We start from the raw sequence: 23,801 nt of genomic DNA, 5'->3' as shown, positions 1-23,801 counted from the left end.
TTCTTGGCCACAGTGATATTTTTCCCCAAGGAAAATAATGTGATCTAAGTAGATACAATTATATTTTATTTGTAGTTGAGAATCCAGTGATGGAGAAGGTGACTTTCTTTCTTTCTAGAATTGTTTTACTAAGTTTTCATCCATTTCACAGCCCCAAGGAGAAGTCAGGCTTATAATGGAGCTGAGAACTTGGAGCAAAAGTGGAAATATGGAAAGAAAATAAGTTTTAGTGCCTTCATTGAACTACAGATACAAAACTGTAAAGTGCCCCTTATTTTTATTTTTTTCATCAATTTTATCTAATAACTCCTGTTTAAGTCAGTTTATTTTTGGAGAGGGATATAAAGTTAGGGAGCTATTCACAAGACCATACTCATTCTGACACCAATTACAAGCCTGGAGGTCCCCACGACCAACCTCATATTCAACAATTTGCTAGAAGAACTCCAAGAACTGTTATAATACAGTTACAGTTTATTACAGTGAAAGAATACATATTAAAAATCAGCTGAGGGAATAGATGCATGAAGCAAAGTCCAGAAAATTTTCAAGTGTGGAGCCTCTAGATTTTCTCTTCCATTGGAATCATATGTGTTACTATGTTTCCTGAACAGTGATGTGTGAGAAAACATGTGAAGTATTGTCAATGAGGGAAATTCACTAAACTTTGGTGTCTAGAGATTTTATCGGAGCTCCATCACATAGGCAGAGTTGACTGCTCTATGCTGGAGATGAACTTCATCTCCAGCCCCTCCAGATGTCCAACTGATACCATGGACCTGAACCCCCTGACCTAAGTCATGTTGTTAAACTATCTGATATAGCTAAGCCCCACACTAAATCACATTTTTAGATAATCTGGTGTAACCTCACATACTCAGGCAAACAAAGACACTCTCAGGAATAGCATTCCAAGGGCTTAGATATTACCTACCAGGACTCAAGGGCAAAGGGCGGATACCTCTTTAGGTAAAGTTAAACTTTTTACTACATGGTTGGTAGAAATGGGATCCTACTTCTATAAATATAAGAAGTTATATGCCCCTACTGAGACATATATTAGAGAAGACACTGATAAGATTGTTAGATTTGACTCTTTTTGTGGGTAGTTCTATCTAGAATTGAAATATTGATTGCTGAAAATAAAGAAAGAAGAAACATTCTCAGGAAAGTGGCAGATTTCATTTGAATTTATTTTTTTTTAAATCACCAAGAGAATGTCTAGACATATGTTTCTTATAGGTCATTAAAATTTCTACAAACCCCTATGTAAAATATATTTCTTTATGGTAGAGACATGTTTTTATACTGCATTAATTTGTTTTTTATGACATCAGATATTTTCTCTATATCCAGAAGAATCTGATTAGAATATTGGTTGTTCTAAGACAGATATTAAATAATTGACATTATTGTAGCTTTCCAAAATAGGTGAAATTAACAATGTCCAACAGACATAGTGAACAAGACCCAATATAGAGTTATAAGTTAATCTACTTGCACAGTTTATCAAATTTTTAAAAACATCTGTTGCTTATAAATAGGGAAATTATTTTATTTCCAGCAATGGAAGCATGTCTAAAAAACCAAAACATAAATCACACTGAGTATGTATAAGACGTGTTCTAGATGTCAATAGTGAATCTTTGGAATGAAGATACTGACTGAAGATTAGTGAAAGCATGAAACCATAGGCCATAGTTTTTTAATTTTTGTTGCCCTATTGGAAAAATTAATTTTGGTGGACATTCATAGCCAATGAATTATGCAGAAACTCCAATGTCAAATAGACACTCTTAGTCAAAGTATTGACTAAAAAGAATGCTATAATGTTCTCCAGGATATAAATAAGGAATTAGCATTGAAAAGTGAGGGGAAAGAACTTTTAAGACACCTCTATGACATGTCCATATTAAAAACATAAAGTGACATTCTGACTTTAGGGATTCTCTTTTGGGATCATTTCTGGGTCCTTTGTCTGTTGTGAGTATTTAATAAAAGTAGTACTTTTCAATCTGCCATTTTACCTAGCAGACTTTTAAGGCTATAGAAACAGAAATTCAGGTAAATAAGTTATTTCATCCTATGACAGGCCTTTGCCAGTGGTGCGGCAGTGAAGCTTTTGTGGGCTTTCAACAATATAATTGGTAAACAGAAAATTAGATTCAGTATTCAGTTGTTAATGCTCAATTTCAGCTTCTTTGTTGTTAGACTTTTTGTGCTTTGTGTATTTGCATTGCCTAATTTAATGTGTTTCTGGTGAGATCCATATAGGTGTCTGAAAAAAATCCAATCCCTATGATAATTGGACATTTTGTACATACACACTTGCAATTTTATGTGAGTTTTTTTTTTTTTTCAATTGTACGTAAATCAGGGTTTCCAACAAGATCCCTTCAGATTTTGAATAGGGACATTTTTGTTTTCCTGCTCCTTCCATCCAAATACTCTCAAATTGTAGACTCTACATTGCAATTTTGTTGTTCAAGTTTACTTTCTAGCATCTGTTGAAGTGATTTTCAAAGTGATGTTTAAAAGAATACTTCTTGAAAAAATGTGCTACATTCTTTATCTAGTGGCATATGCTGAGCTTCTGTAGGCACAGTTATCACCCTCTTTACCTGTATGGGTACAATTAGTGCTATTTGTTCTTTTAGTATCAAATCTACTGTAATGAGCAGAAACCATCTTTTTCAGGCAATAGTACTAAAAAATGGTTAAATAAGTTAAGAAAATGTTTTCTTAGAATGACATAATGCTTCCAAAAAAAGACTGCAATGTATATGAGATATTTGGGGTGATATCCTTTAAGGAATAAACAATTATATGTCTCAAATTTATAATAATTAAACTTAATAATATTTAGTATCCAATACTCCATAGTTGCTGATACACTTTATTAGTAATAATTAGCCTGGCTGTTTCTACTTAAATTAAAGTGGTAATAGAATGTCCTACTTAACAAATAAAAAAATGAAGCTAATAACTGGCCATTTCACTGAATATGAAAAAGAGAAAACAAATGGCATTGTGCTGTTCTTATTATTCCCTGATCTTGATCTTTCTAAATCTGTCTCTGAAAGAAAGATGTGAAGCATTTTCTAGTTTGGCCATTAATTTATATAGCAAGAGTGACAAATATTCATATTAATTCCAGCATCCTTAGAAACTAATTCAATTCACAGAGTTCTCAGAAAACATTTTTTATCCCAAAATATGTATCTAATACATATTAGTTAGTGTCTAGCACATACGAAACATTCTGCTTGATGCTATGAAGATAAAAGTGACCCAGACATGGGCTATCCTTCCCTTGAGGAGATTGGCATCCATCAAGAAAGATGAGGTATATAGTGCAAACTATAATATAGTAAGAAGTTAATTAGTGTTATGAAAGAAATATAAATAAATAAAACTTCAGGGCAGAAAGTCTTTATTCCCTCTTGTCATGAAGGGAGATCATTTGTAAGTCTACTTGGCCAATGCTAGAGACAAAAGATTTAGGGAACAATTGACATAGACACTCTAGAGAGAGGAAATAGAGTGAACAAAGTCCAGAAAAGTGAACACATGGGATATGTTTGTGGGACATGAAAAGTTTCATTGGATTGTAAGGGACATCCAAGGGGAAAATTGCAGGTAATATTGAAAAGGTGTATTGTCTAGGGCTAGATTATTTGCTCAATATACTCATTTAGGATGGTGACCTAGAGGTCACTCACTGTCTTAGTCCATTTTCTGCTGTTATGACAGAATACCACAGAGTGGGAAATTTATAAAGCAAAGAAGTTTATTTGGCTTGCCATTCTGGTGGCTGGGAAGTCCAACAGCATGGCACCAGCAACTGGCAAGGGTCATCCCATGGTGTAAGGATATAATGAGGGTGCATATGAGACAGAGAGAAAATAGAGGCTGAACATATCCTTTTAGCAGGCCCCCACTCCCAAGGTGACTAACCCACTCCCACAATAATAGCATTAATTTACTCATAAAGGTGAAGCTCTCATGACATAATAACCTCTTAAAGACCCTATCTCTGTTTTTTTTTTTATTTCAAAATATTAAGGGAGTACAAATGTTTTTGGTTGCATGGATCACTTTTGTAATGCTTGAGTTGTGGCAGTAAGTGTGCCCATCATCCAAATAATTTTCATTGTACCTGTTAGGTAGGTTTTTGCCCATCTCCTTCCCCCTGTTTGATTTTCACTGAGTTTTACTTCCCTCTGTGCACATGCATGTTCATAGGTTAGTTCCCATTTAATACTGAGTACATGTGGTATATGTTTTTTCATTCTGTAGTTACTTCACTTAGGATGATGTCTCTAGTTCTATCCAAATAGTTCTAAAAGGCATTAATTCATCCTTTTATATGTCTGAATAGTATTCCATGATATACATATGTGTGTATATATACACACACACATATCCCACATTTCGTGATTCCAGTCATGAATCAGTGGGCACTGGGGTTGATTCCACATCTTTGCAATTATGAATTGTGCTGCAATAAACATTCTAGTGCCGGGTATCTTTTTGATAAAATGACTTCTTTTCCTTTGGGTAAATACCCAGTAATGGGATTGCTAGATCGAATGGTAGGTCTCCTTTTAGTTCTTTGAGGAATTTCTATACTGTTTTCCATAGGGATTATACTAATTTTCAGTCCCACCAAAAGTGTATAAGTGTTTCTCCTTGCATTCATGCCAGCATCTATTGTTTATAGACTATTTAATAAAAGCCATTCTGACTGGGGTAAGGTGATATCTCCTTGTGGTTTTAATTTGTATTTCTCTGATGTTTAGTGATGTTGAGGATTTTTTTCGTATGTTTATTGACCGTATGTCTATCTTTTTTGAAAAGGTCTGTTCATGTCTTTTGCCCACTCTAATGGGGTTGTTTGTTCTTTTCTTGTTGATTTGCTTGAGTTCTTTGTAGATTCTAGTTATCCGCTCTTTATTGGATGTATAGTGTGCCAATACACTCGATCTGTTTTCCTCTCCTTTTTCATCTATAATGTTTCCTTCTTTCTGAGACAATCTGGCAGCTGATGTCTCTTGTCAGCCATCTTGTCTCTCCTCCCCTACCTCTTAATACTATTATAATGGCATTTAAATTTCAACATGAGTTTAGAGGGGATATTCAAACTATAGCATTCACTAATCAATTTTAACCTGTCTAGAAACATTTTGGAGATGTCAATCAATTTGAAGCCAACAGCATCTAGGAAAGTCTCAGAATTTAGATCTTATGGTGAGGTTTAAACAAGGTCTCAGTAGTTTGTAACTTTGCCTGCCCCCATGGACTTCTGCAGGTAGAATGTAGGAGCAGTAGAATGCTAATAGAAGTGATTCATCCTATACCTTAGGGGCGACCATAGAGAATGCTCTTTTCACACAATTCATGTTTTATGGTAGGGCTTACTAGCCCCTTTCTGTTGAACAACTACTTACAGTGTGCTAGTGCTGAAGTTGCGCACAAAAAACTACCTGTGAGGGTATATTGTTATTTTTTTTCTTTGTCCGTTTTTTTTTTTTTTTTTTTTTTTGCTTTTGAGATGTAGTGATTGAGTTAGAGTAGTAGGATAACTCTGGAATTCAAAGTAAGAGTTGACCTGAAGCCAATATACTAACCTGGCCACAATTCTAATTTCACAATTCCATAAATCATAATTATCTCAAAGCCAAGTTCTCAATTGAATTAAAAAACAATAGGAAATTCTCACTGATAAATAAGACAATAAAACCAAGCAGAATTACACACATACACACACATCTCCAAACAAACAAGTAGGTAAAATAGAGTGCAGGAAGACTTACTTTAATTTTAATGACTTGGTGTCTGCAAAGAGGAGGAAAATTGCTGTATCCTTTGGGAGTTAAATACAGCCCATTTTTCTGATATTATATATTAAGGGTAGACAAATCCAGTAAAATACATGGAATCACAGGTTCCAGTTATTTAAGATACAGACATTATAACCATTTATCCACATGAATATGATTCATATTCTTATAATAGAGAATTCAGCCAAATAACATTTGGTCTCAAAAACCATAAAACACTAAAATTCCATTGATTTGAATATTACTTTATGTACACACTTACAATCCTGCAACAAGGAAGAAATCCAAATGCTAAGAAGAGTGCTAACATATATAAAATTATCTGGCATAAGTTCAAAAATATATGACAACACATTAAGCTTAAACTCTGAATTGTTAGACTCAAAACCATCTGGTTCTGGACCCCAACACTGTCTTACAGAAAAGCATTCCCAAAAGATTCTCCCAAAGTAATTTTTTTCTTAAATTTATAATTTTTTAAAATAATGATATTTTTAAGCTGATTGAAAGTAGGTTATATAAACAAAGGAGAGTTGTGACAAAGTGTATAGTTTCCAGGTGTGCAAATTTTTGGTGGAAATATCTTATTTGAATCTGTTTTCTTACAAGTTCAGGAAAATAAAGGATCTCCCAAAACAATATGGAGGACAATAATTGTTAACATAAAGCAGTACATAAATAATTGGCTTAAATTCAGTCTTTTTTATTATTAATATTATCCATATAGATGACAGGCAGCAAAGGCTTAAAAATAAAGTACATTGTTTTTAGGAATAGTCCCCTGTCTTAAGTTTGCTAACATACTTGGAACATTCACTAGTTTTTACCTTGATCTTTCTCCAGGAGCAATATAGGACATAAATTCTACACTCAAGAACATGTCTGGAACCCCCTCCAAGATCCCATGAGGTGTTCCTATCCCACTCACTCTCTACCCTTCGTGTTACTTGAGAAGCTAAAAATTCAATTCTACTGCAGTTATCGACATGAGACTAATGCTTCTACACCTTGGTCTATCACAATAAATACTATTAAGCAAGTATTTATTAAACACCCACTGTTAGTACCCTTTATGAAATGTGACAAATTAAGAACAGGGTTAGAATAGAATGCACATACAAAATATCAGTGTATTTGTTAAAATTGACAATTAGAAAGATATTTTTATATGCTATAATATATATCGTAGGATTTTTTTTTCTCAGCATAGTCATTATTGTAATAGGTCCTTTTAAATAATTGATAAATGCCAAAGCCTTTAATACTTACTTTCAAGACATTTTAAACAATGTTTTACTTGTAATGTCAGGGGACCAGAGATTCAGACTTGGCAGAATGTCTAAGGGCATTTTCTATAGTCCAGTTAGAATACTAGAGATAATAAACTTTTATGATTTCCAAGTTGTATTTTTGAGTTTAGCTTTTAAAGATAAGGTTTGTCATATTAATTTTCTGTATCCAGAAGGATTTACTTCCCTTATATTTGTAATCAACTGTGTGCTACAGTGCTCATTTGATAGCAGAAGTGAAAGTATGTGTGAAACCCTCATTTGATTGTAAATATTATATATTAGATTATGTTTATGCAAACTTATCTTTGTATGTAAAACTGTTTGGCTTTTGAAAAACGCTAAGTACCAAGTTTTATTCCAGCTTCAATTGAGGCAGCTGATTGGAACAAATTGACAAGGAACAATATTGTCATCAGGCCAATAGGATAATCAGTTCAGCAAAAGCCCAGGAAACTTCTTTTTCATTAATCAGATATGAGATCATAAAATCTTATATGTTGAGAGGAAAAGACTACTGCAGCAAATTTAATTAAAAAACAGAGGTATTCCTTAGGAAGAGAGTTGCCAAAGTTGTTCCAACAAAGGTAACTGGCTCTTCTGAAACTCATGGAAGCATCTGATAATAAGTGTTAAAGATCTTGTTGCTCTTTTCAATGATTGTATGATTTGTAATATATATAACATTTTTAAAGTTAGAACTTTTACTATCTAAAGGTCCTTACAGGAGGCTGTATGAAAGTTTGAAGAGAATGTATAGGATCATTGGTTTTTAGAGCAACCTGATTATTATCTCTCAACTCTCCTGACTTCCTAGCTGAGGAAGTTATTATAAATGATAGAATGTCTGCATTTTATTATTTTTTCTAAACTTACTCTGGTTTATATTTTTATATTTAACTCCATTATGACTTATTACTATTCCTTTATTTTTACGTGAAATGCACATTTACCTTAGAAAAAGTATGTAAAAGCAGTGGAGTTTACTGAGTCATAAATTGTGGTGTTTGCTCTATCAGTCTAACAAGCAATACTGTTTGACTTAGCAAGGGAAAGGCCAAAGAGAGCATCACAGAAGGGCCATCATGAGACTTTTAGAGTGCTTTGTGCTCAGGAATACTGGTGATGAAAGCTTATTACTATGAAAATAAATGAAGAGCACCCAAATTAGAACAAGCAAAGGCTATTTATGTAGCTTGCTATAGCTCGGGAGCCCGCTACCATCACTTGCATTTGGCAGAAACTCAAAGGCAGGTAGAGGAGTGGAATAGTTTTGTAGTGAACAAAAGGGAAGTTTTCAGGTCTGCCCTGATTGGAGGCTGTAGGCTGAGGGACGCTGGAGGCAGGCTGCAAGTGAGGTGCCCTATCTAGGTTAGGGGAGCATATTTGACTTTTTCTAGTTGGTACTATGTTGGAAATCAGGGTGAAAATTAGAGAAGCCGTCAGTTATTGATTAAGACTGCCTGTTTTCAGTCCTAATAACTGGCTTTTCAGCCAAGCACAGAAGTTTTGGTTTGGCTTCTTGGATTGGTTGTTTCAGATTGTGGGTCAGACTTCTACTTTTATACAGGGTCGCCATGGCCATTGTCTACTTTTGTATCCAGTTTCTCACTACAGACTCATGACTCTGATGTACCTATATGTGCATATAATCGGCAGCTAATTTCACATATGTATTTACCCAGAACTATCACGCTTTCCATTGTAAAATTACACTTGTGGGCATAGGAGGAAAAACTGTACCAACTGGCTAGTTAGCTATGATTTTACCATGTTAGATGTATCAAGCAGAACGAAACAGCAGCAGAAGCCAATACCAGTGAACTGTATAAGTAACAATGATATTACTATCATGACTGCTTGCTTTAAAAAAGACAAAAAAAACTATTTCTTAAGCCTAATTTTTCTTGTAATATCTCCTTTTGTGTTTCATATTTCTGAAAATGTATTTAACATGATGACATTATTATAATTGAATTATCTTTTCCATTTAGGTAATATTTAACACTACATTCAATTTTTCTTTTTGTTTTGAGTTGCATGTTCTTCAATTTTATTATATGCTTTTATTTTTAGAAACTAGATGAATACCACACTATTTTATCTAAACTTCAATTTCCTGAATAATGAACTTTGGCTGCCACGAGAGCTAATATATTTGTCTAAATTTACCAGAACCCCCTATCTCCAATATTTATTTACAGTTTCCTCTGAGTTTCTTTTTCTTGAGAAAATAAATTATGAATATGCAAACAATGCTAGTTCTAACATTTAACAAGATAACAAATGGCCTTATAAAATGGCAATAAAGAAAAGAAATACAAAACTAATCTAGTAATTCTGTTCTAACAGTAGTTTACAGAGATCTGGAGCCAAAGTTTTGGTGTTCTTTCTTTGCAGGTCACAAAGCACTAAGGATGCTGTCATTCAAAAATGGCAATCTGTCCATATATCTTTAAAAGAAATTCTCACTGATGAATCCAAAATACAGAATTAGTATTAGGGTCTCCTTCAAAGTAGGTTCTCTTAAAAATGTTGATTTTACTTTCTTTACCAAGTTACTCAATCGAAACATCTTTATAGAGAACTTACTGTGGAAGACTTACCAGGCTTTATGAAAAGCATGAAAAAAAACCTAGAACAGAATCATTGCCCAGAAAGTTACAGAATAACAAAGCATACTTGAATAAAAAGAAAAATAGCACTATAGTAAAAGTGCCCAATAAATGCAACCATTGCATATAGGTTATAGTCTATTCTTAAGACACATAATAAAATTTGTTCTCCAACCCATGCAAGATCCTGATGCAAGTCATCAAAATGTTCCTAACTTTAGAGCTCAAAGCTTCTAAGAATAAAGCTTTTCTAGGAATGAAACTAAGAAAAGAAAAAGCAACATCTTCATTTGTATTTGAGGTACTTAAAAACCAAAACATCCTCCACCTGCTAAGCAAATTAAATTATTGGCAAAAAAGTCTCTGGAAGAAACTATTGTATGGGTCAGAAGAGTAGATCCTTGGATCATATATTTAAATCTGAAAAGAAATACACCTTTTCCCATTAACATAAAAAAGACATCTGTCCTCAAATGTTTATAGCAACACAATTTACAACTGCAAAGATGTGGAAAAAACACAAGTGCCCGTCAATACATGAGTGGATCAATAAAATGTGGTATATGTAGACCACGGAGTTCTACTCAGCCACAAAAAACAATGGTGATACAGCACCTCTTATATTATCCTGAATAGAGCTGGAGCCCATTTTACTAAGTGAAGTATCACAAGAATGGAAAAACAAGCACCTAGTGCAACCTTTATGGAAAAGAATTTGGAGATACCTCAAACAGCTAGATATAGAAATACCATTCCACCCTGCAAGAGCATTGTTGGGAATCTACCCAAAAGAGTATAAGACATTCTATTATAAAGATATCTGTCCCTGAATGTTTATCGCAGCACAATTCACTATTGCAAGGTCATGGAAACAACCCACGTGCCCGTCAATTCAGGAGTGGATAATTAAAATTTGGTATATGCTCACAATGGAATATTGCTCAATTCTAAGAAATGACAGTGAGCTAACACCGTTTATGCTATCCTGGATTAAGCTTAAGCCTGTTATCTAAAGTGAGGCCACACAAGACCAGGAAAATGGGCTCTACATCTACTCACCATCAAATTGGTACTGACTGATTAAAACTATGGTGCTCAAATAGTGGTAGTACTCACCAGGAATTGGGCGGGGGGAGACCCTCATCCTAGGGATGTGGCAAGCATTGTATGTGGGAGGGGGAAGGGAATGACTCTAACCATTCTTAGGGAGAGGCAAAGATATACAAGGTAACCAAAATGCCAAAAAAAAGAAAGAAAGAAAGAAAGAAAAACCTTTTATTGGGTGGTGGGCAGGTGGCGGGGGTGGGGGGGAGGAGGGGAAGGGTGTATACTTACATAATGGGTGTGGTGCGCACCACCTGGGGGTTGGACACGCTTGAAGCTCTGGCGGAGGGGGGAAGGGTGGCAGTGGCAATATATGTAACCCTAACAATATTTGTACCCCCATAATATAATGAAATAAAAGAAAAAAAAACAAGCAACACATGTACTCACCATCAAATTGGTATTAACTGATCAGCACTTGTGTGCACATATAGTAGTAACATTCATCGAGTGTCAGGTGGGTGGGAGGGGGGAGAAAGGGATGGGTATATTCACACCTAATGGGTGCCATGAGTACCATCTAGGGGATGGACAAGCTTAAAGCTCTGACTTGGGTGGGCCAAAGGCAATATATGTAACCTACACATCAGTACCCCTGTAATATGCTGAATTAAATAAATATAGAAATAAAGAAAGAATAAAAAGAAATACACTTGAAGAAAAGAAAATAAAACAGAAGTGGACTGAGATATTTCTCTTAACTAGAAGAGAATGAGAATTCCACCAATATGTTACAAAATATCTTTACTATGTTTTACGTGCTACATAAATTATTTTAATTAAATGTAGTCCCAGCATTCACATGTCCTCTGAAAGCTTAGAAAAACATTTCCCTGGAGATCTAATCTAGGGTTAGAATAACACTTAATCAAATTGCACTAGTACTCACAGCAGTTCTCTTGTAAGTAACCCTAAATATAAAGCATTCTCGGACTCTTCTTTTCTCAAATCATGAACAAATTTTTCTTTTAAGGAGAGAGAAATTTCTTTTGCAAGTGAATTATTAAACATTGGGAACAAGCAGAGTAATTATAAAATACTTCAGGAGGTCCATCAAACTGTCTAGAGATTCCCCAAGGTGCTATAAGTCTGACAGAGTTGGCATATTTTACTAGTCTGAAGAGAAACTGGACAGTTCTCAATACGTGTACTATAATTAATGTTTTCTTTAAGTACCTTCTTTTCCTTATTATTTAACCTGTGTTGTTAACTTTGAGCCAAATAAATCAACCTGAATACATTTTACCTTTTTCTTTTTATCTTCTGACATGATGAATATATTTTTATTTTTATATTAGTTTTCTCAAAATGTGTCTATTCATATTATTATGATATGAGTTGAACTAAATGCTTAATTGATTCCACTAGTAAATGAGATTATGATCTTGTTATCACTGAAGACATAAAACTAAATGGGTTTGGATTCTTGGCTTAGAGAAAAAATAATTTTCCTCTATGAGTAAAAACTGCCTTTATTCTATTCTTTGTCCAAATGCCTTCTCTCTAAGGCTCTCTAGAATTCTTTTGGTCTCTTATACAATATAATTTGAGGATAAAAATAGTTAATATATGTAAAAAGCTTAGTACCATGCTTACAATACACTAAAGACTACATAAATATTAGCTATTATAACTAGAAAGTAGGGCTGCGGGAAAAGAAGTTTCCTGTCCTCTGTCATTAGGTATAAATATTTGAAAGGCCCTGGAAGATATAATCTGTAAAGTTCATTCCTATTCTATGAGTTCCAGGAACAGGTACTTCAAGGCCATACTTATAATAGTACTTCTGACCAAATCCCTTTTCTTAGGGCTATTTAACTTATCTTTGTACATAAAAGTGAAGTCATTATAAATTCTTTGACAGATAGGCTTTTGCCAGCACAATAAAATTATAAACAGGCAGCTAAGTAAAGTTTGAGTTTTTTTTCCTTTGCCCTCTGTGTTCCTTAACTTGGTCCTGCCTATTTTCTTCATCTAAATCCCAGCTATGTACTCACTACACACTCAGAATACAGAATTTTTCCTCATACAGTCACATGCTCTTCATTGATCTATACTTTTGTTACTCCAAATCTTTAAAATTTGATGTTTTGATGTCTTTAAAGATTACCAACCATGTCCACATTTCCACCTGTCTTACTTGGATAGCAGTTTGTGTATGAAAACTTATCTAGGTATTAAAGTATCAAAGTTGAATGAGCACTAGAATATGCCCTTGAAGTCTGGGGTCTGGGAGGAGCTAATACTTTCATTTAGCTATGATGAAATATGTGAAAGCATTGTGCACCAGTGACTACAGGAACAAAGAAAGGAAAAGCAACTCTAACCTCAGGAAATTAGTGCTAAAACCATCTTCCAGATGAGGAATATTTGCCCCCATGTAAGAAAAATGAATCAGAGTCTTCTGTGGAAAGATATCCCAGATGGAGTAAATATTAATAACATTTTCAGAGACATTGGATCAGAAACCACACTAGTGGAGAACTGTGTCTGGCATGGCTGGAGAGGAGGAGGATTAGGAGAGATGCTGGAAAGGAGAAAGGAGATGGGGTCATGACAGCAGTTCACATCAACCTGCCAGCATATAAGGTTGATTTTATCCTCATTTTGCAGAAGAGGGAAATGAGGCCCACTGAGTATAAATGACATAGGAAATAAACAGGAGAGCCCAAATTCAAAGCCAGATGTCCCAAATCCTATCTTGCACACTTTTCCGCTGCAGTATATGTCCAGTTAGAATTTCCTTAATGAAAGTATGGAATCCCTCATTTTACAAGACATTCCCTGTAGTGCAAAATACACTGAAGTGATCTTTTAGAGTTCCTTTCACAGGTGAGTCAATATTCCATTTATTCATAAAGAAGTATTTTCCTGAATGTATCCCACTGCTTTTCCCACCCTAAGGCAATTAGAGGTGAGGGGAAAGGGAAGAAAGGAAAACAAACAAACAAACAAAAACAAAAAAATAACCTCTAACACTGATTAGGTGTACATTGTCAGCCACAGATTTTATACTATTTTATCTATATATTTACATTTTTACAGATATTTTGTATGTTATATTATTTGAATGCTCACAACAGCTTTGTGAATTAGCTTTATTATCCACTTTTAAGGATGAGGACTGTGAGATTCAGATAAAAATCTTTCCCAATTAACTTGTCCACAGGCATGCAGCCAGTTAAATGGCAAACTTCCATTAGAATCTTGGTTTGCTTGACCCAGACCAAAGTCATCTCATCACCTTATCCAACTGTGCTCCTCATGAATGTGTTCATTAAGCTCAAAATAAGACCAATTGGTAAACTAAAACATTGATGGAAAGATTTTAGGATAATGTCTTTAAGAAAGGACATACATTGGCAAAGGAAATAATACATTTTCAACTTACTCAAATAAACAACTTTGTTTTTTAAATAGCTTTTGGACTCCAAATTTGCAGAGAGAATGATGAGATCAGGGGACTATATGAATGACAACATAGGCCATGTGGCAGTATGAAGAGAAAACAATTATTGAATTTAAAAAGATACACTACATAAAAGGGGGAATATCAAATATATGGTTCTCAAGGGCTTCATTTACCTGCTTAAATTATATTGAGTTTGTAAATGTACCCCAAACCCACTACTTTATATAGTAGTCTCTTTATCCATGGAGATATGTTCCAACACCCCCAGTGGATACCTGAAACCACGGATAGTACCTAAGCTTAAATATACTTTGTTTTTCCTATATATACATAAATATGATAAAGTCTAATTTATAAATTAAATATGAGATTAACAACTAATAATGAAATAGAGAAATTATAACAATATACAGTAATAAAAGATATGTTAACATGGTCTCTCTTTCTTTTTAAAATATCTTATTATACTGTACTCAACAATGTCAGATTGTGGTTAACTGTGGGTAACAGAAACAGTGGAAAGCAAAACTGCAGATTAGGGGGAACTACAGTATTTACCAAAGGACCAGTGTCCCATGTGGTCACATTGTGTCCCAGGATCCCAAATAGCTAAACATTCAAAATTACAGTACTGATCAAGATGAACTCTAGAACACATGAATACTTTAGTAGGGGAGGGCAATTAATTCAAGCTCCCAGGCTAGAAAACATTAGTTTTTGAGAGACTGCTCACCATTGAGAGAAGAGGGTTTCAATATCTGTCTTTCTAGTTATCTAGCCAAATCATGGATACTCAAATTAGCTTTTCAGTGTTTAGCTACCTTTCTTCAAGATCCTGATCTTGGAGGAATATCTTTGAATAATCAATATTTATGGATTCTTTTGAGTAGCCATATTGTACAAAGGTGGAAAGTGAAATAAGCTAAAAAAGAAAAAGAAAATTTAGTCCCATCTCCAGGGCACTCATAATAATGATGACATGCATGTATTTATGTATGTATTTATATTATAAATTATTTATCTTCCTGAAGGCAAAACAGTTAAATTAATTGATTATATATATGTAATGTATTACTTAGAATAAGAACAAAGTTATTATTATAGTTTTTTATTGGCCAGAAATTTTACTGACAAATGAGCTGTAAGTTGCTTAGATTGGGAAGTCATTTGTAATAATTTGTATAATTAGAAACAGTAGTAAAAATTATAACTTATTGGCTGTCTGAAGGCATTGTTCTAGACCTGGGCAGATAGTAAATATTTTGGCTTCGTAGGCCACATGCTATCTGTAGCAACTACTCAACTCTGCTGGCACAAAAACAATCAGACAATAATACATCAGTGAATGAACATGGCTGTGTTCCAATAAGACTTTATTTATGAAACATGAAATTTAGATTTCACATAATTTTCACGTCATGAAATATTGTGGTTTTTTTAAAAATTTCAATAGATCTAGGGGGTACAAGTGTTTTTTATTACATGGATGAGTTGTATAGTAGTTAAGTCAGGCCTTTTAGTGCCTGTCACCCAAATAGTATACATCTTACCTGATAGGTAATTATTGATTCATCACTGCCCTGCCACTCTCCTGCTTTCTTAATGTCCAATGTCCATTATACCACTTTATATGACCATATATCCTATTGTTTAGCTTCCACTCATTACCAGTCTGTTCAGAATTTCTATTTCTTCTTGATTTAAGTTTAGGAGGTTGTGTGTTTCCAAAAGTGTGTACATTTCTTCTAGATTTTATCATTTGTGTGCACAGAGGTGTTTATATTAGTCTTAGATGATCTTTTTTATTTCTGTGGTATCAGTTGTAATGTCTCCTTTTTCATTTCAGATTGAGCTTATTTGAATCCTCTCTCCTCTTGGTTAGTCTAATCAGGGGTCTATTGATTTTGTTTATCTTTTCAAAGAACCAATTTATTGTTTTGTTGTTCCTTTGTATTGTGCTTTTGGTTTCAATTTCATTTAGTTATGCTCTGATCTTTGTTATTTCTTTTCTTCTGCTAGCTGTGGGTTTGGTTCATTCTTATTCTAGTTCCTAGAGGTATGACCTTAGGTTATTAATCTGTGATCTTTCTGTCTTTTTAATGTAGGCATGCTATGAACTTCCCTTTAGCACTAATTTTACCATATTCCCAGAGATTTTGGTAGCTTATGTTGCCACTGTCATTCAATTCTGAAAATTTTTTATTTCATCTTGATTTTTTCATTGACCCAAGGATCATTCAGCAGCAGGCTGTTTAATTTCCATGTTATCTGTGTAGTTTGGGGATGTCCTATTGGAATTGATTTCTAATTTTATCCCACTGTGGTCTGAGAAGACAGATGGTATATAACAATCCTCACATATATGCATCTAACCTATATGCACCTAACCTGGATTCATAAAACAAATACTACTAGACCTAGGAAAGGAAATAAATAGTGACATAATAATAGTTGGGAACTTCAACATTCACTGACAGAATTAGACAGATCATTGAGGCAGAAAATCAACAAAGAAACCTAGATTTTAAAGGGACTCTAGAACAAATGGACCTAACAGACATTTACAGAACATTCTATCCCAAACTACAGAAGATACATTCTTCTCATTAGCATAAGGAACATTTTCCAAGATAGATCTTATGTTAGACCACAAATGAGTCTCAGCAAATTTTCAAAAATAAAGCCCACAGGTATCTTTTTTGATTTTTTTTTAACTATTTAGAAATTTTAAATCCATTCATAACTCATGGGCCACACAAAAACAATAAGTGGACTAGATATACCTGTAGGCCATAGTTTTCCAACCTCTGTTAGACATTTACCTTTCTCATCACCAACTGTCGTCTATCTCAAGGTAAGATTTATCATCCTATTGCATATGTGATGAAACTGAATATAGGGACATTAAACTGACTTGAATATTGCATAGCAAGTGATTGTAAACTTTTGACTTTTTCTTGACCTCTCTGAATCTCAGTTTCTTTATATGTGCACTGGGAAGAAATAGATTTAAAAAGATATTATAGAAATTAAATTAAATAATTCATTTATTCAGTTACTATTAAGTTCTTCCCAATTGCAGATTCTTCCCTTAAGTACTAACATTCAGGAAATGTTTACAAGGCAGATCTTGACCCTGCCACATGAATCTTATGATCAAGTGTGTTAAGATATTCAGTAAATAAGAAGTTATAATAAATGTGATAGAAGTTCTGATGGGAAAAATAAATGAGGCCTAAGGGAGAAGGCAGCACAAGTGCATATCCCAGATTCAAGAGATGCCTCTTGGAAAACAATGGTGTCATATGGAGCTGTGAGATGATTTGCTGATGTGAAAAGGTGGAAAAAAGTATTTAAGGCAAAAGCAATGCTATAGGTAAATTACAGAGGTGAGAAATAGTTGTCCAATTAAGAAAGTCAAAGAAGTTCATGTGACTAGGACATAGAATTCAATACATAAATAAGTCAAAGTTCCAGGGATAATGCTAGAGAAGTAAGATGACATACAAAGGCACGTTAATAAATCTAGACATGATCTTAAGAACAAAGAAAACTTCCTGAAGAGTTTTGAGCAATGAGGACTTATTATTAGACTTGCATTTTGAAAAGGTCATTCTACTGCAATATAAAGAATGGATTAGAGAGTGACAAGTACAGTCTGGGGAGACCATTTCAAGAGTAGATGCTATGATATAGATGAATGATGATAGTGGCTCTGATTATAGTAGTGGCAGAAGAAATAAAGAGAATAGATTAAAGAAATATTAAGTTATTGGATTCATTTAAAAATAAATATGTATTGCATGTCTCTTATGCTATCCACTGTTCTGGGGATATAATAATCAGCAAAACAGACCAACATCTCTGCCCTTGTGTCAAAATGATGGATATTGTAGAATAAAAGATTATTTCAGGTTTTTGCTTTTAACAGCTGTTTGGATGGTGGTAACATGAACTGAAATGAGAAAAAAAAAACAGCAAGAGAACATATTTGGTGTGTGTTGATTAAAAACTCTGACTAAACTTCCTCATAGCTTTTCCTTAGAACATTCCCCTCCCCCCTTCCTTAAAGACATTTAGGGCCAGAACCAAAAATAAAAAAAAAGACAGTAAGTTTATGGCTCTCTAAAACAGTTTTACTATTCTTTCAGCTTTCTTCTGCATTTTATACCCAAAGAATAAAGAAAAAAATAGAAGAGAAGGAATATATGACTGGAGAACAGATTAAGTGCGGAAATCACTGATAGAAACAGATATCAAAGGAAAACTACTCATGTACCCTGCTTCACCCAAACTTCCCATAATAGACATTTTCTTCAAGGTAGAAGATTCTCTACCTTAAAATAATATACCTGGAACTTTATATATTATAGTAATTGGGTATATCATTGATATTCAGTTGGTTGGGTTCTTAGGGTGACACTCTTCATCCAAGGTGATTTTTATCAAGATATCACGATCTTTACCAGTTCTACAGGCACCATCCTACCCCCTTTCTCTATACTCTATGAAAACGGTTAATAACACAAATAATTTTCCTCAGAAGTACATATTACCCATTGGTATAGTTCAATGTCAGAATATTTTTAGCTAAGATTATTTTGCCTTTAATTTAAATGATTTCTGGAGGTAAATATACCATGTTACATGTATGTATATGTAGACAGACTAACAATTTATATGTTATGTTCTTTACATACAATAAACCTGTATTCATAAATGGTATTTCCAGAGTACTCCAGAGCAGGAGGTGAGGTCATTACAAAGTATTCTAGTAGGGTGAATGGAGAAATTTAGCAAATAGAGATCTTCATAAAAACAAAAAAGTATAGAGAGTAAAACCATTAAGTTTAATTCTTGGCATATTAAGTTGGAAGTGTCTATGAAGCCTTCAGCCTCAGTGTACATGTTCACCAGTTGTATATATTCATGTGAACTTAAAGAAAGAACATTGGGCTGTAGATAATAGACTTGGCAATCATTCTGTTTGTATATGATATTTGAAACTGTGGCAGTGGATGGAATTACCTAGTGACGCTGTCTTGAAAAGTGTTAGCATCGAGATGTGTGAAAATAAGACCGCAGCAAAAGAAATCGGAAAAGAGCAGCTGAGAAGTAGAAGGTAAATCTAGAGCTGGCGGTCACAGAAGCCAAGGACGAACTGTTTCACAATGATATACTGTACCAAAAGGCTCCATAAAGGGCTAATTGGTTTAGCAAAACAGAGTTAATCATGATCTTGACCAAAGTGGTGTCAATACTGAGGTTGGAGTCTGATGCAGTGAGTACAAGCGTAAGTGTTATGTGAGGAAATCGAGACTGTGAGTCTAAGAGCTCTTTCAACAATTCAGGCCCACATAGAATAGGGAAGAGACCAAAGAATTATTACTTATTTTCCTGTATTTTTTCCTTTCTTTCTTTCTTTCTTTCTTTCTTTCTTTCTTTCTTTCTTTCTTTCTTTCTTTCTTTCTTTCTTTCTTTCTTTCTTTCTTTCCTTCCTTCCTTCCTTCCTTCCTTCCTTCCTTCCTTCCTTCCTTCCTTCCTTCCTTCCTTCCTCCCTCCCTCCCTCCCTCCCTCCCTCCCTCCCTCCCTCCCTCCCTCCCTCCTTTCTTTCTTTCTTTCTTTCTTTCTTTCTTTCTTTCTTTCTTTCTTTCTTTCTTTCTTTCTTTCTTTCTTTCTTTCTTTCTTTCTTTCTTCTTCTTTTTTTTTTTTGTAAGAGAAAGAAACCTGACTATGTTCCAGTAGTGATAGTAAACAGCCAGTAGAGATTCCTGTAGTGGCTGGTTCCTGGAAGGCATTGTCACATGGAACCTTAGAACCTGGAGGGAAAATTTCAAGTCAGACAGAATTACATGTATACTGTTTCTCTGGAAACTTCAGCCCTCAAGATCCTAACAGCATGACCTCAGTTTCAACACAATTGCATAGTCTTCATTTCACTGCTTTTAGTGATGCCAGTTATTGAAGCAGTAGAAGCTGGAGATGCGGTCACTCTCCTATTAGGTGTGGTTCTCAGCTCTGTAGGCATTTAGCTTGTTTGGGGGTGTATGCACGAAAGAGAAAGGGGCAGATGTGACTGTGAAGGGTCTCCTAAAGTGGAAGTGTCTATGAAACCCTGAACCCCTAGTGAGCTCACTCTAAAAACTTTCATGCTATTGAGGCTAAATCTGAGCTTTGGTGTTTGAAAGTTTCCAAGAAAGAGTAAATAGGGAAGTTTCACACTCTTAGTGGGAACAAATTGACACATGAGTGAGAAAAAATGTTTTCTTTACGACAAACAGTATACTGAAAAATGCAGCCTAAAATTTTTATTTGTTTGTTAGAAAGGGGGTAAAAGAAGTAAGATGGCTGAAGTTTACGAAAGTCATATTTCATAGTTTTAGAATTTTCACAGCACCTAAAATAGGAAGAAGAAAGCTCTTGCCTAGAATCCTAGGAAATTACCACTGTTCAGTTATAATCTGTCTCCTGAATCATTGAGGAGTCTTTTCTTAATATTTTTAATAGATTGTTGTTTCATTATCTCCAAAGTTAATATTATATTTAGATATCAAATAAGCATCTAAAAATTGAAACTTTTATGTCTGTGGAAAAAACATTTAGAAAAATGTATTCAGTGAATCTAATATTGAAATGGAGAAAATATCTGATGTAAAGAAAAACCCAACTTTCTATTGGCATTGAAATGGAGAAGAGATTTAATGTGAAAATAAACCTTTACATTAATTAACATCCCCATGATGAGAAGTACTATATTGACTATAAGCCCATTATGTTGTTTCAAAAAAGAAAAGAAAAGGGAAATAAAAGAGCCACTAGGAAGAGATTTTGAAGATTCAGGGAGAGAAAGAGAGATCACTGGAAAAGCAGGAGAGGAAGAAATCTATGAAAGAATCAGAGGATCTATGATAAAAAATACCCTTTGCTTGCATTGAAACAACATGGAAGTAGGAAAGTATGAATGCATGGTATACATACTTGTAGGCTAGATGTCAGGCAGTTGAGGTATTTCCTTCTGAAAATTTTCATTGTGAAGTAGCTCAAAGGTATGGTGAAGGAATAGGATAGTCGAGGTTTTAGTTTTTAGATAATCATTTTGGACAATAGGATGTCAGACAGAAAAAGACCAGGTAGACATTGGTGATAGTGAATTAATAGGGGCATTAAATCTACTTGCTTCTAACGTAATTCAGTCCCTAGCACAAATGTCTGGCAACTACTGTGTTCTCTGTAAACATGTCTACAGGATGAATGAATAGTTTTTATTATATATAAATGTCCATATATGTAAAAGAATGTATAAAAATATGTACACAGGTGTACATATTTACACAGATACATATATAGATATATAAACATATATAGATACTTTAAAAGAGTGGTGATAGAATGGAAGAATATCTATATTTTATTTTTTTCATATATATATCTATATAGAGAGATGTGTATATAAATTTAAACATATATATGAAAAATCATGAGATGCATTCATATATTTTCTTCTGTACCCTCATCATTCTTTTAAAGTATATTATTTTTTGCACACTTTATAGAGTTGTAATCTTTTTTTAAAAAGCTTGGTCTATATATAGTTGATCAAGGAAATTATATCATGATTTTTTTGTTGTTTGTGAATGACTACAGCCCAAAATTATGCTTGATGTTGCTATGAATTCTATGAACCTTCATAAAATTCCATCCTGATGTTGAATTTTGGTGTTTACCTCTAATATATGAAGACATTATTCAAAAGATTACTGGTATAGGTGTTAATTATTTTCATTTGTCTTTGCTCAATGCTAAAAAGAAAACATTTTCTATGTATAAGAAATAATAGAAAGACTAGAATCACTCCAGAATAATCACTAAAGGAGAAAGTCACCTAAGATTATATGCATTATTTTAATTAAGAGTGCTTGAAAATATATATGGCTTTCTGTGAATAACAAGCATCTACAGATGAAGCATGATTAGAAAATGCAATCTTTTTACAGGTTCAATTAAATCAACTTCATTTCAATAATGGTGAATGATTAGAAAAATTTTTATCAGAATCGTACTTTGAGTCATCAAAGAATCTATTTTGTTTTTTAAAAATTCTGCAATGTAGTTTACTAGATAATGACTACAGAGCTTAAAATTAATGGAAGACATTTAAGAGTGATTAAATTATATGGCTTAATCAGTCTATGATTTAATATTATTGGTGGATTTAAGGAATTATCATTCATTCACAAAAGACAACCATCTCTGCCAGTCAACCTTATAATTAGTGAGAAATTAGCCTCAGAAGTTAGTGTGTATCTCATGTGCAGAGAAGAACTTGCCCAAATCATCCATAATCTATTAACCTTGATTTTTTCAATTTTTATAAAATTCATTTTTAGTTTAGTTTAAGGCATTCAACTTCATGGTATTTGAATGAGATTATTGTTGTTCTTGTTTTCTGTTCCATACTAAACTAGGATGATTAGTTATAAGAAGATATAAAGTATTACAGGATGAATATTGTATACTTATTTGTCATCAAAAACAAAAGGCTTCCAGTATTTTTAAAATTGAGGTTAGCATTTATTTTAAAACATATTTTAAATACAATTTCATTATACATTTATCTCTAGGCAGCTAAGATATAGTATTCAACTTTATCTAAGTGTCTTTCATTATAGAGAAATATATATTCACAAAGGATTTACTTCTTGAAAAGTTGCACTATATGTTTTTTCAGGAAAAGCATATGATATGATCTATTTGTCATAATAAGGGTATTATATTTCAACATGATTTAAATTTGTAGAGAAATGCTAACTTTTTTGCTTGAATAAATATAAAAATACAGTATCCCTAGATCAGAAGGTAGAGTTAAGAGTAAAAACAATATTTACTCACTGCTATCAAATCATATTATAAATATATAAAAGCTAGTCATAAGGTTTAATTTAAAATGTTTCCTTCCTTCCCTGTTGATTTACAGTTCAATAGATCATTAAGTTACATTTCAGGCTGAGTGCAGTGTTCATGCCTACAATTCTAGAACTTTGGGGAGGCTGAGGCAGGAGGATTGCTTGAGGCCAGGAGTTCAAAACCAATCTAGGCAACATAGTAAGACCTCTGTCTCTACAAAAAATAAAAGAAAATTAACTGGGTGTAGTGGCCCATGCCTGTGGTCCTAGCTATTAAATACTTGGGAGGCTGAGGCAGGAAGGGTCACTCGAACCCAGAAGTGTGAGGTTACAGTGAGCTATGATTGTGCATCTGTACTCCAGCCTGGATGACAGAGTAAGACCTTAGAAAGAAAAAAAGGAAGAAAGAAAGAAACCAGGTTACATTTGTGTCATCAATCTGAAAGGCAATATAAAAACACATTTTCAATCTTTCATATAAGCAGTGTAAAAGGGATACAGAAAATATTAAACTATAGTTCTTGTCCCTTCCTTTCTGAAGTGAAGTCAGAGTTTGAAAGCTGGAAATCCTAGCATGAGGCAAGGAGGTAAAGTTTAAAAAGAGCTGGGAAGGAAAGAATACCTCTTGTACATAT

General features: G+C 33.9%; 1 protein-coding gene and 1 pseudogene across 3 annotated transcripts in view; both read left to right on the top strand.

Moving 5' to 3' along the window:
- The window catches only part of NAALADL2 (N-acetylated alpha-linked acidic dipeptidase like 2), a 1,254,620-nt gene that overhangs the window by 1,140,789 nt on the left and 90,030 nt on the right, over positions 1-23,801 (top strand). The window lies entirely within an intron of this gene.
- Positions 19,996-21,714, top strand: LOC142874315 (small integral membrane protein 30-like; annotated as a pseudogene).

Source organism: Microcebus murinus, chromosome 1, assembly GCF_040939455.1.
Source record: "Microcebus murinus isolate Inina chromosome 1, M.murinus_Inina_mat1.0, whole genome shotgun sequence".
Lineage (NCBI taxonomy): Eukaryota > Metazoa > Chordata > Mammalia > Primates > Cheirogaleidae > Microcebus > Microcebus murinus.
This window is presented reverse-complemented; position numbering and strand designations above follow the sequence as displayed.